Source organism: Capra hircus, chromosome 14, assembly GCF_001704415.2.
Source record: "Capra hircus breed San Clemente chromosome 14, ASM170441v1, whole genome shotgun sequence".
Classification (NCBI taxonomy): domain Eukaryota; kingdom Metazoa; phylum Chordata; class Mammalia; order Artiodactyla; family Bovidae; genus Capra; species Capra hircus.
The window spans coordinates 83,532,664-83,543,971 of record NC_030821.1 but is presented as its reverse complement, the minus strand read 5'-3'; positions in this window follow the sequence as shown (position 1 = coordinate 83,543,971).

The window sequence follows — 11,308 nt, the reverse complement described above, 5'->3', positions numbered from 1 at the left end:
GGTACGATGTCTATAATTACGTTTTTTAGGGCAGATAACTTGGGTCCCTTGCATCTGCCATCATCGGTCATGAGACTTTGGGCACTTAACATTTTCTAGCTTCACTTACTTCTTTTATAAATAGCATGTATTTTAGTATTATTATTTGCAGACAGTAAAGTCCAATTATAGTAAGAAAAAAGGGATTTGTTAGAGGGTATCAGTTAGTTTGCAGAAGTCCGAGGTAAACATTAAAAAAAAAAAAAAAAAAAACACAGATTGGTGTGGTATAAAAGGAAGGACAGAGCCTGAAGAGAGTCTGGCAATGACTTGATGGTCCCCATAGAATCCTCTTCCTGCATAACATCTAAGCACCAAAGACCGGGTACAACTTCAAATTTGCTCAAATGTGCTTTCCAATTTTTTACAGTACATCTATGTAAAATAATACAGGTTCTTGTGCATACATGCTCAAACAGTTCTGTCATGTCTAACTATTTGTGACCTATGGATTGTAGCCAGCCAGGTGCCTCTGTCCATCGGATTCTCCAGGCAAGAATACTGGAGTGGATTGCCTTGCCATTCTCTAGGGGATCTTCCCACACAGGAATCAAACCCGTATCTCCTGCATTGCAGGCAGGTTCTTTTACCCACTGAGCCCCCTGGGAAGCCCCCAAATTTAGATTCCTGCACCACAGAATGTGTTGTTGTTGTTGTTGAGTCACTAAGTAGTGTCCAACTATGAGATTCCATGGAGTATAGCCCACCAGTCTCCTCTGCCCATGGTGTTTCCCAGAAAAGAATACTGGAGTGGGTTGCCAGTTCCTTCTCCAGGAGATATTCCTGACCCAGGGATCAAACTCATGTGTCCTGCATTGGCAGGTGGATTCTTTACCACTGAGCCACCAGGATAGTTTCTAGAATCTGGTTTTAAACCTCTTCATTTTTTAACTAAGGAAGTCATCCTACAATATTTGTTGAATGCCTATTGGGTCATTTTACTGTAATAAAAGCAAAATGACTGCTTATGATATTATAACCACTAAAGATTCGAGTATGTCATGTATATTTTACAGGCAGTAAGCTTTAAATATTAGGTTTTCATATATTAGCAAATAGATATTTTCACTTAACTATGCCTTGAACACGTGGATCCTATTCAGACTTAAAAAAAAAAAAAAAAAAAAAAAGAAGAAGAAGAAGTCAACTAGGCCTTTTACCTCCTTAGTTTTATTCCTAGATATTCTGTTCTCTTTGAAGCAATGATAAATGGGGTTGGTTCCTTAATTTGTCTTTGTGACAGTTTGCTCTTATTGTATAGATACACAGTAGATTTCTGTATATAAATCTTGTATCCTACAAATTCATTAATGAGCTCTAGTAGCTTTTTGGTGTTACCTTTAGGATGTTCTATGTATAGTGCTATGTCATCTGTATAAAGTGACAGTTTTATTTATTTATTTATTTTTCTTTCCAGTTTGGGTTTCTTGTATTCCTTTTTCTTGTCTGATTGCTGTGGCTAAAAATTCCAATAAGATATATGGGTAGGTTATTTATCTGAGATTTTTCTGACTTCCTGAGGTAGACTTTTATTATATATTGCCTCTTTAGAATTTATTTTACTGCATCCCATAAATTTTGGATTATGTGCTTTCTTTTTCATTTATCTCCAGGTATTTTTTTTTTTCATCTGATTTCTTCAGTGATTCATCGGTTGTTTAGTAAATTGTTGTAGTAAATTGTTTAGCCACACATTCATGTTTCTTGGTGTGTGTGTGTGTGTGTGTGTGTGTATGTGTGTTTTTTAGTTGATTTCTAATCTTATAGACAGCAGATAGAAAAGATGCTTGATATGATTCCAATTTTCTTACTGAGGTTTATTTTGTTACTGAGCAGGTGCTCTATCCTGGAGAATATTCTATATGTACTTCAAAAAGAATGCATATTCAGCTGGCCTGGATAGAGTATGATATGTTTATTTGTTAAGTCCATTTGGTCTAATGCATTATTTGAAGACAGGTCATTTATACATTTTCTAATTTTATGACTTATTCATTGATGTCAGCAGATTGCTAAGTCCCTGCTATTGTTGGCCATTTCTCCCTTTTTGTCTGTTATTATTTGCTTTATATATTTGAATGCTATTGCTACCATCAATTTCTTCCTTTTTATCTGTTAATATTTGCTTTATGTTATTTAAATGATCCCTTGGGTATATATATATATATATATATATATATTTACAATTGTTATATATTTTGCTTTGGTTTGAACCCTTGATCATTATGTAATGTCCTCTGTATCTCTTGTTATAGTCTTTGTTTTAAAGTTTATTTTGTCTGATACAAGTATTCTTACCCCTTCTGCAAGGAACACCTTTTTCTATCCCTTGCCTTTAAATCTGTGTGTATTTACATTTAAATAAATAATGGAAGAAAAGTATCTCTTCCAGGCAGTATTTGATCATATTTTTGTATCCATTCTCACTGTGGGTCTTATTATTGGAACATTTAACATTTATATAAAGTGATTATGGACTATATGTATTTGCTGCCATTTTCTTAGTTGTTTGAGGTTATTTTCAGTTCTTTTTAGTTTCTTTATTCTTTTTTTTTGCTCTTCCCTTGTGATCTGGTGACTATCTTTATTATGTTTGGATTCCTTTATCTTACATACGTATGTATAGCTACTATAAATTTTTGTCTTTTCACTGCCATGAGATTTATATTTAGCAATCAATACATGATTATTTTAAGTTGTTGATTTCCTAATATCAAACATATTTCAATGTCCCTAAATTTTTAGTCCCTTCTCCTCACACTGTTTTTGCCATCATAATTTGCATAATTTTTGGTTTATCTCTTAACTGCTTATTGCAGATATATATAAAAAAATAGGTCATGATGGTCATCATCAAAATGTCTACAAATTATTTGATTATCCTTTACAATAGTTACTCTGAACACTTTTGTGGGTAGATTGCCTATCTCCACTTCACTTAGTTCTTTTGGGGTTTTAGCTTGTTCCTTCTTTTGAAACACATTCCTCTGCTGATTTATTTTTCCTAATTCTTTTGCTTTTATTTCCATATATCTGTTTTTTTGGTTATGTTTATAAATCTTAAAGAAGCGGCCTTTATAAGAGATATGCTATATGTTTCAACAATGCATTCCTATTTGGTCAACAGAGCCATATATTCTGGGGTATCCCTATATGGACTGCATGGGTCCTTCTGTTGTAGCAGCCTGACTACAGTGGTAATCTGGTAGTTGTGGCTACTCTTAGGTCTGGCTAATTGGCAGGACCAAGTTAAGAAGTGGCTGCTTTTGGAATTCCAGTGGCTCCTGGTGTTAGTACTGGCTCACTGGTGGACAGAAATGCATACTGGCATGGCTGGTTGCAGGGCTGTGGTTTCCAGATCTAGGTCAGATTGCTAGTGTATCAGGCTGAATCTTGTAATGGCTAGCTATAGTTTCTGGGCTTTTCAAAAACTGGTGCTTACCCTTGGTTTGTGGAACTTGATCCCAGGTTGATACATTTCCACCAGTGAATGAAGCCAGATTTTAAGCTAGTGCAGGCCCACTGGCAGGCATTCCAAGTCCTGGGGTCTCAGATTACAGGACCATGGTTTCCCAGAGATAGTTTTAAGGTGCTAATTGTGGGACCAAATATTTGGGATCCCTGAAACTGGTGTTGGCTTCCAGTTGGGTGGAGCTGGTTTCTGACACACTGGCTGCAGTATCCAGGGTATCACAGAGTCTGTGTTGGCCTGCTGATGGGCAGGATCAAGGTCCAGTGGGTTGGTATTTTAGGGTTTTCTTGCTTGTGTGTTGGCTGAGTCTTCTAACAACAGGCTAGTAGCTGAGGTAGTCCTGGGGTAATGCCAGCTAACTGATTTGCAGAGCTTGGTCCCAGGGTCTCTGGTTGCAGGGAACTGGTGGTCCTGGAGTTCGTACAGGAGCCCATCAGTGGGTAAGACTGAGAAAGAGGACAGCGACAGTGAACTGGTTTATGGAACCAGATCCTGGGCTCTCTGGTAGACCAAGCCACATCATGAAATGACTGTGAGCTCAGGAAGTCACATAGAAGCCTATTGTTACTTGATAAGGCTATATATCCATCCCTATTTGTTTCAGATCAGTTCAGCTCAGACACTCAGCCATGTCTGATTCTCTGATACCCCATGGCCTGCAGCACGCCAGGATTCTTTGTCATCACCAATTCAGGAGCTTGCTCAAACTCATGTGCATTAAGATAGTGATGCCATCTAACCAGCTCATTCGCCATCATCCCCTTCATCTCCTGCCCCAATCTTTCCCAGCATCAGAGTATTTTCAGAGTATTTCAGAGCATAGCAGTTCATCAGTTCTTTGCATCAGGTGGCCAAAGCATTGGAGTTTCAGCTGCAGCATCAGTCCTTTCAATGAATATTCATGACTGATTTCCTTTAGGATTGACTGGTTTGATTTCCTTGCAGTCCAAGTGACTCTCAACAGTCTTCTCCATCACCACAGTTCAAAAGCATCAGTTCTTCAGTGCTCAGTTTTCTTTATGGTCCAACACTACTGGACTTGACTATTGGAAAAAACATGACTTTGATTGACAGAATTTTGTTGCCAAAGTAATATCTCTGCTTTTCAGTATGCTGTCTAAGTTGGTCATAACTTTTCTATCAAGGAGTAAACATCTTTTAATGCAATTACTGAAGTCACCATCTGCAGCAAAGTTGAAGTCCAAGAAAACCAATGTCTCACTGTTTTGAGGATTCCCTTTCTATTTACCATGAAGTGATGGGACTGGATGACATGATCTTAGTTTTTCAAAAGTTTTAAGCCAACTTTTTCACTCTCCTCTTTCAATTTCATCATGAGGTTCTTAATTCATCTTCCCTTTCAGTCATAAGAGTTGTGTCATATGAATGTCTGAGGTTATTTATATTTCTCCCAGTAGTCTTGATTCCAGCTTGTGATTTATCCAGCACAGCATTTCACATGATGTACACTTCTTTTAAGTTAAATAAGTAGGATGACAATATACAGACTTGACATACTCCTTTCCTGATTTGGAACCAGTCCATCATTACAATTATGGCACTAACTGTTGCTTCTTGACCTGAATACAGATTTCTCAGAAGGCAGATAAGGTGATCTCTTACTCCCATCTCTTGAAGACTTTTCCACTATTTGCTGCCATCCACATAGTCAAAGGCTCTGGCATGTTCAATAAAGGATAAGTAGATGTTTTTTTCTGGAAATTTCTTGCTTTTCCAATGACCCAACAGATGTTGGCATTTTGATCTCTAGTCCCTCTGTCTTTTTTAAATTCAGCTTGAATATCCTCTCAGTTCACATAATGTTGAAGCCTTGCTTGGAGAATTTTGAACATTCACTTGCTAGCGTGTGCTATGAGTGCAATTGTGTGGTAGATTGAAGATTCTTTGTCATTGCCTTTCTTTGTGATTGGAATGAAAACTGAACTTTTCCAGTCCTGTGGCCACTGCTGAGTTTTCCAAATTTGCTGATATATTGAGTGCAGCACGTTCACAGCACCAACTTTTAGGATTTGAAATAGCTCAACTGGAATTCATTCACCTCCACTAGCTTTGTTCATAGTGATGCTTTCTAAGGCTCACTGGATTTCACACTCCAGAATGTCTAGTTCTAGGTGAGTGATCACACCATCGTGGTTATCTGGGTCATTAAGCTCTTTTTTCTATAGTTTTTCTGTGTTTCCTTGCCACTTCTTCTTCATCTCTTCTGCTTCTGTTAGGTCTACACCATTTCTGTCCTTCATTGTGCCCATATTTGCATTAAATGGCTTCTTGGTATCTCTAAGTTTCTTCAAGAGATATATAGTATTTCCCATTCTATTGTTTTCCTCTGTTTCTTTGCATTGCATAGTTAAGAAGGCTTTCTTATTGCTCCTTGCTTTTCTTTAGAATTCTGCATTCAGAAGGGTGCATCTTTCCTTTTCTTCTTTGCTTTTAGCTTCTCTTCTTTTCTCAACTATTTGCAAGGCCTCCTCCAACAAACATTTTGCCTTTTTACATTTATTTTTCTTAGGCATGGTCTTGACCACTGCCTCTTACACAGTCATGATCCTCCATTCATAGTTTTTCAGGCCCTCTGTCTATCAAATCTAATCCCTTGAATCTATTTGTCATTTCCACTGTATAATCATAAAGCATTTGATTTAGATAATACCTGAATGGTCTAGCTGTTTTCCCTGCTTTCTTCAATTTAAATCTGAATTTTTCAATAAAGAGTTTATTATCTGAGCCACAGTCAGCTCCCTGTCTTGCTTTTGTTGCTGTATAGGGCTTCTCCATCTTCACCTGCAAAGAATATAGTCAATCTGATTTCGGTATTGACCATCTGGTGATGTCCATGTGTAGAGCCCTCTCTTGTGTTGTTGGATGAGGGTGCTTGCTATGACCAATGCATTCTCTTGGCTAAACTCGATTGACCTCTGGTGTGCATCTTTTTGTACTCCAAGGCCTAACTTGCCTGTTACTCCAGCTATCTCTTGGCTTAATAATTTTAGATTCCAGACTTCTATGTTGAAAAAGATAACTTTTTTGATGTTAGCTCTAGAAGGTTTTGTAGGTTAACATAGAACAATTCAACCTCTTCAACTTTCGACCTCAAAGAACCATCCAGCTTCTTTTGCATTATGATAGGGGCATACACTTGGATTACTTAGATATTGCATGGTTTGCCTTCGAAGTGAACAGAGATCATTCTGTCATTTTTGAGATTGCATCTAAGTACTGCATTTCAGTTAAAGGGCTGCATTCAATGGGCCAGAAAATTTAGAAAACTCAGCAGTGGCCACAGGACTGGAAAAAGTCAGTTTTCATTCCAGTCCCAAAGAAGGGCAATGTCAAAGAATGTTCAGACTACTGCACAATTGCACTCATCATACATGCTAGCAAAGTTATTCTCAAAATTATTCAGGCCAGGCTTCAAAAGTACATAAACTGTGAACTTGAAAATGTTCAAGCCGGGTATAGAAAATATAGAGGAACCAGAGATCACATTGCCAACATCTGTTGGATCACAGAAAAAGCAAGAGATTTCCAGAAAAACATCTACTTCCTCTTTGTTGATTGTGCCAATGCCTCTGACTGTGTAGATCACAATAAACTGTGGAAAATTGTACAAGAGATGAGAATAGCGACCACCTGACTTTCCTTTTGCAAAATCTGTATGCAGGTCAAGAAATAACATTTAGAATAGGACATGGAACAACAGACTGGTTCCAAACAGGGAAAGGAGTACAACAAACCTGTATATTGAAACCCTGCTTATTTAACTTATATATAAAGTACATCATGCAATATGCCGGGCTGGATGAAGCACAAGCTGGAATCAACATTGCCAGGAGAAATATCAATAACCTCGTATATTCAGACACCACTTTTATGGCAGAAAATGAAGAGTAACTAAAGAGCCTCTTGATGAAAGTGAAAGACGAGAGTGAAAAAGATGACTTAAAACTCAATATTCAAAAACTTAGATCATGGCATCTGGTCCCATCAGTTCAGTTCAGTTCAGTTCATTCCCTCAGTCGTGTCCGACTATTTGCGACCCTGTGAATTGCAGCACGCCAGGCCTCCCTGTCCATCACCAACTCCCAGAGTTCACTCAGACTCACGTCCATCGAGTCAGTGATGCCATCCAGCCATCTCATCCTCTGTTTTCCCCTTCTCCTCCTGCCCCCAACACCCCCCCCCCGCCGCCAGCATCAGAGTATTTTCCAATGAGTCAATTCTTCACATGAGGTGGCCAAAGTACTGGAGTTTCAGCTTCACCATTATTCCTTCCAGAGAAATCCCAGGGCTGATCTCCTTCAGAATGGACTGGTTGGATCTCCTTGCAGTCCAAGGGTCTTCTCCAACACCACAGTTCCAAAGCATCAATTCTTCAGGGCTCAGCTTTCTTCACAGTCCAACACTCACATCCATATGTGACCACTGGAAAAATCATAGCCTTGACTAGATGGACCTTTGTTGGCAAAGTAATGTATCTGCTTTTGGATATGCTATCTAGGTTGGTCATAACTTTTCTTCCAAGGAGTAAGAATTTCATTTTAATTTAATTTCATGGCTGCAATCAACATTTGCAGTGATTTTGGAGCCCCAAAAAATAGTCTGACACTGTTTCCACTGTTTCCCCATCTATTTACAATGGAGTGATGGGACCAGATGCCATGATCTTTGTTTTCTGAATGTTGAGCTTTAAGCCAACTTTTTCACTCTCCTCTTTCACTTTCATCAAGAGGCTTTTTAGTTCCTCTTCACTTTCTGCCATAAGGGTGGTGTCATCTGCATATCTAAGGTTATTGATATTTTTCCTGGCAATCTTGATTCCAGCTTGTGCTTCTTCCAACCCAGCATTACTTCATGGCAAATAGATGAGGAAACTGGATACGGTGGCAGACTTTACTTTCTTGGGCTCCAAAATCACTGCAGATGGTGACTGCAGCCATTAAATTAAAAGATGCTTGCTGCTTGGAAGAAAAGCTATGACCAACCCAGATAGCATATTAAAAAATGGAGACATTACTTTGCTGACAAAGATCCATCCTTTAAAGGCTATGTTTTTTTCCAGTAGTCAGGTATGGATGTGAGAATTGGACTGTGAAGAAAGCTGAGGGCCAAAGAATTGATGCTTTTGAACTGTGGTGTTGGAGAAGACTCTTGAGAGTCCCTTGGACTGCAAGGGGATCAAAATAGTCAATCCTAAAAGAAATCAGTCCTGAATATTCATTGGCAGGACTGATGCTAAAGCTGCAACTCCAATGTTTTGGCCACTTGTTACGAAGAACTGACTCAGTGGAAAAAGGATTTCCCTGACGCTGGGAAAGATTGAAAGCAGGAGGAGAAGGGGACTTCAAAGGATGAGATGGTTGGATGGCATTACTGACTTGATGGACTTGAGTTTGAGCAAACTCCAGGAGTTGGTGACGGCCAGGGAAGCTCAGTATGCTACAGTCCATGGGGTCACAAAGATGTGGGCTCGACTGAGCAGCTGAACTGAACTGACTGCATTTCAGACTATTTTTTTTGATTGTGAGGGATACTCCATTTCAATTAAGGGATTTCTGCCCACAGTAGATATAATGGCCATCTGAATTAAATTCGTCCATTCCAGCCCATTTTAATTCACTGATTCCTAAAATATTGATGTTCACTCTTGTCATCTCCTGTTTGACCACTTCCAATTTACTTTGATTCACGGACCAGCTTTCCAAGTTCCTATTCAATATTGGTCTTTACAGCATTGGACTTAATTTCCTTTACCAGTCACATCCACAACTGTGCACTGTTTTCTCTTTGGCTCCATCTCTTCATTCTTTCTGTAGTTATTTCTCCACTCTTCTCCAGTAGTATATTGGGCACCTAAATATCTGGGAAGTTCATCTTTCAGTGTAATAGCTGTTCACATTTTCATACTGTTCATTGGGTTCTCAAAGCAAGAGTATCAAAGTGGCTTGCTGTTTCCTTTGCCAGTGTACCACGTTTTGTCAGAACTCTCCACCATGTCCTGTCCATATTGGGTGCCCTTACATGACATGCTTATAGTTTCATTTAGTTAGACAAGGCGTGTAATCAGTGTGGTTAGTTTTTTGTGATGTGGTTTTTATACTGTCTGCTCTCTGGTGGATAAGGATAAGAGGCTTAGGAAAGCTTCCTGTTGGGAGAGACTGACTGAAGGAGAAACTGGGTCTTGTTCTGCTGGGCTTGCCATGCTCAGTAAATCTTTCATCTGATTTTCTGTTGATTGGTCGCAGTGTGTTCCCTCCCTGTTGTTTGGCCTAAGGGCAAACTATGGTAGGTGTTATTATGGCACTGGGTTTTAAAAGGACTGATGCCTGCATTATGGAATTCAGCACCCCTAACCCCACAGCAGGCCACTGTCAACCCATGCCTCTGCCAGGAACTTCTGGACACTCACAAGCAAGTCTGGCTGAATCTCTTGTGGGGACACTGCCCCTTTCTCCTGGCTCCTGGTGTGCACAAAGTTTTGTTTGTGCCCTCCAAGAGTCTGTTTCCCCAGTTTTGTGGTAATTCTGTAATCAAATACCACTGGCCTCCAACATCAAATTCTCTCAGGGTTCTCAGTCCCTTTTCTGGATCCCCAGGCTGGGGAATCTGTTGTGAATCCCAGTTCTTAACTGCGCAAGCATTTCTTTTGCATAATTGCTCTGCAGTTCATGCATTGTCTGCTCGGTCGCTTTATGTTTGGGCTGATGGTGACCTCCTCCAAGAGGGCTTATGCCACATGCTTCGTGTCCCACATCGGCTGCGGCCTGAACCCCTGTCCTCACAACGGGCCTGTTTGCTTAGCATGAGAGCTCCTAGCACTGGTGCTGCTAGGCAGAGTCAAGTCACAGTTATAGTAAATAAGGACTCCAAAATGGTTCTTGCCTGCATGTGTTCGCATGGTAGAATGAGCTCCCAGAAACAGCTGTCCCAGTGTCTATGTCCTTAGGGTGAGCTCCAGTTGCCTCCTGCCTCTCCATAAAACTCTTCAGGATCTGCAGGTAGGTCTGACTCAGTCTCCTTTCAAATGACTGCATCTGTCCTGCATCTTGGAATGTGAGATTTTGTGAGTGCCCTATAAGAGTGGTCTCTATTTCCAACAGACTTCTGTGTTTCATGAAATTGGGTCTTTCTGTTCTTCAAAGCCAAAAATTCTGAGGGCTTCTCTTCCTGGTGCAAGATCCCCAGTCTGGAGAGCCCTTGCTCCTGTGGAGAATATCTGCAGTTGTAATTTTCTCATGACTTGTGATTTACCTAACTGAGGTGGTGTTCTTGATTATGCCACAACTTCTCCTCTCCTACACAACACATAGAGGCTACTTCTTTATATCTTTAGTTGTAAAATATATTTTCTTCTAGACTTTGGTCTTTTGCATCAATAGTTGCTCTTTAAATATTTGTAATCTTGGTGTACCCATGGAAGGAAGTGAGCTCAGCATCCATATACACTGCCTAGAGTTTATTTTAAAATCTACTTTAATATGACTATTGCTACCCAATAATACAAGTTTTCTACCTGTTTGCATTTGCATGGAATATCTTTTTATATCCCTTCACTTTCAGTCTATGTGTGTCTTTAAAATAAATCTCTTGTAAGCAGTATATAGATGAATCTTGTTTTTTGTTTTTTGTTTTCTTTTTCCCAATCCAATCAGCCACCCTGTGTTTGATTGGAGTTATTAGTTCATTGAAATTTAAAGTTATTATTGATAGATATATAATTGTCATTTTGTTACTCGTTTTCATGTTTTTATAGTTCTTTTCTTCTTTTGTAGTCTCTTC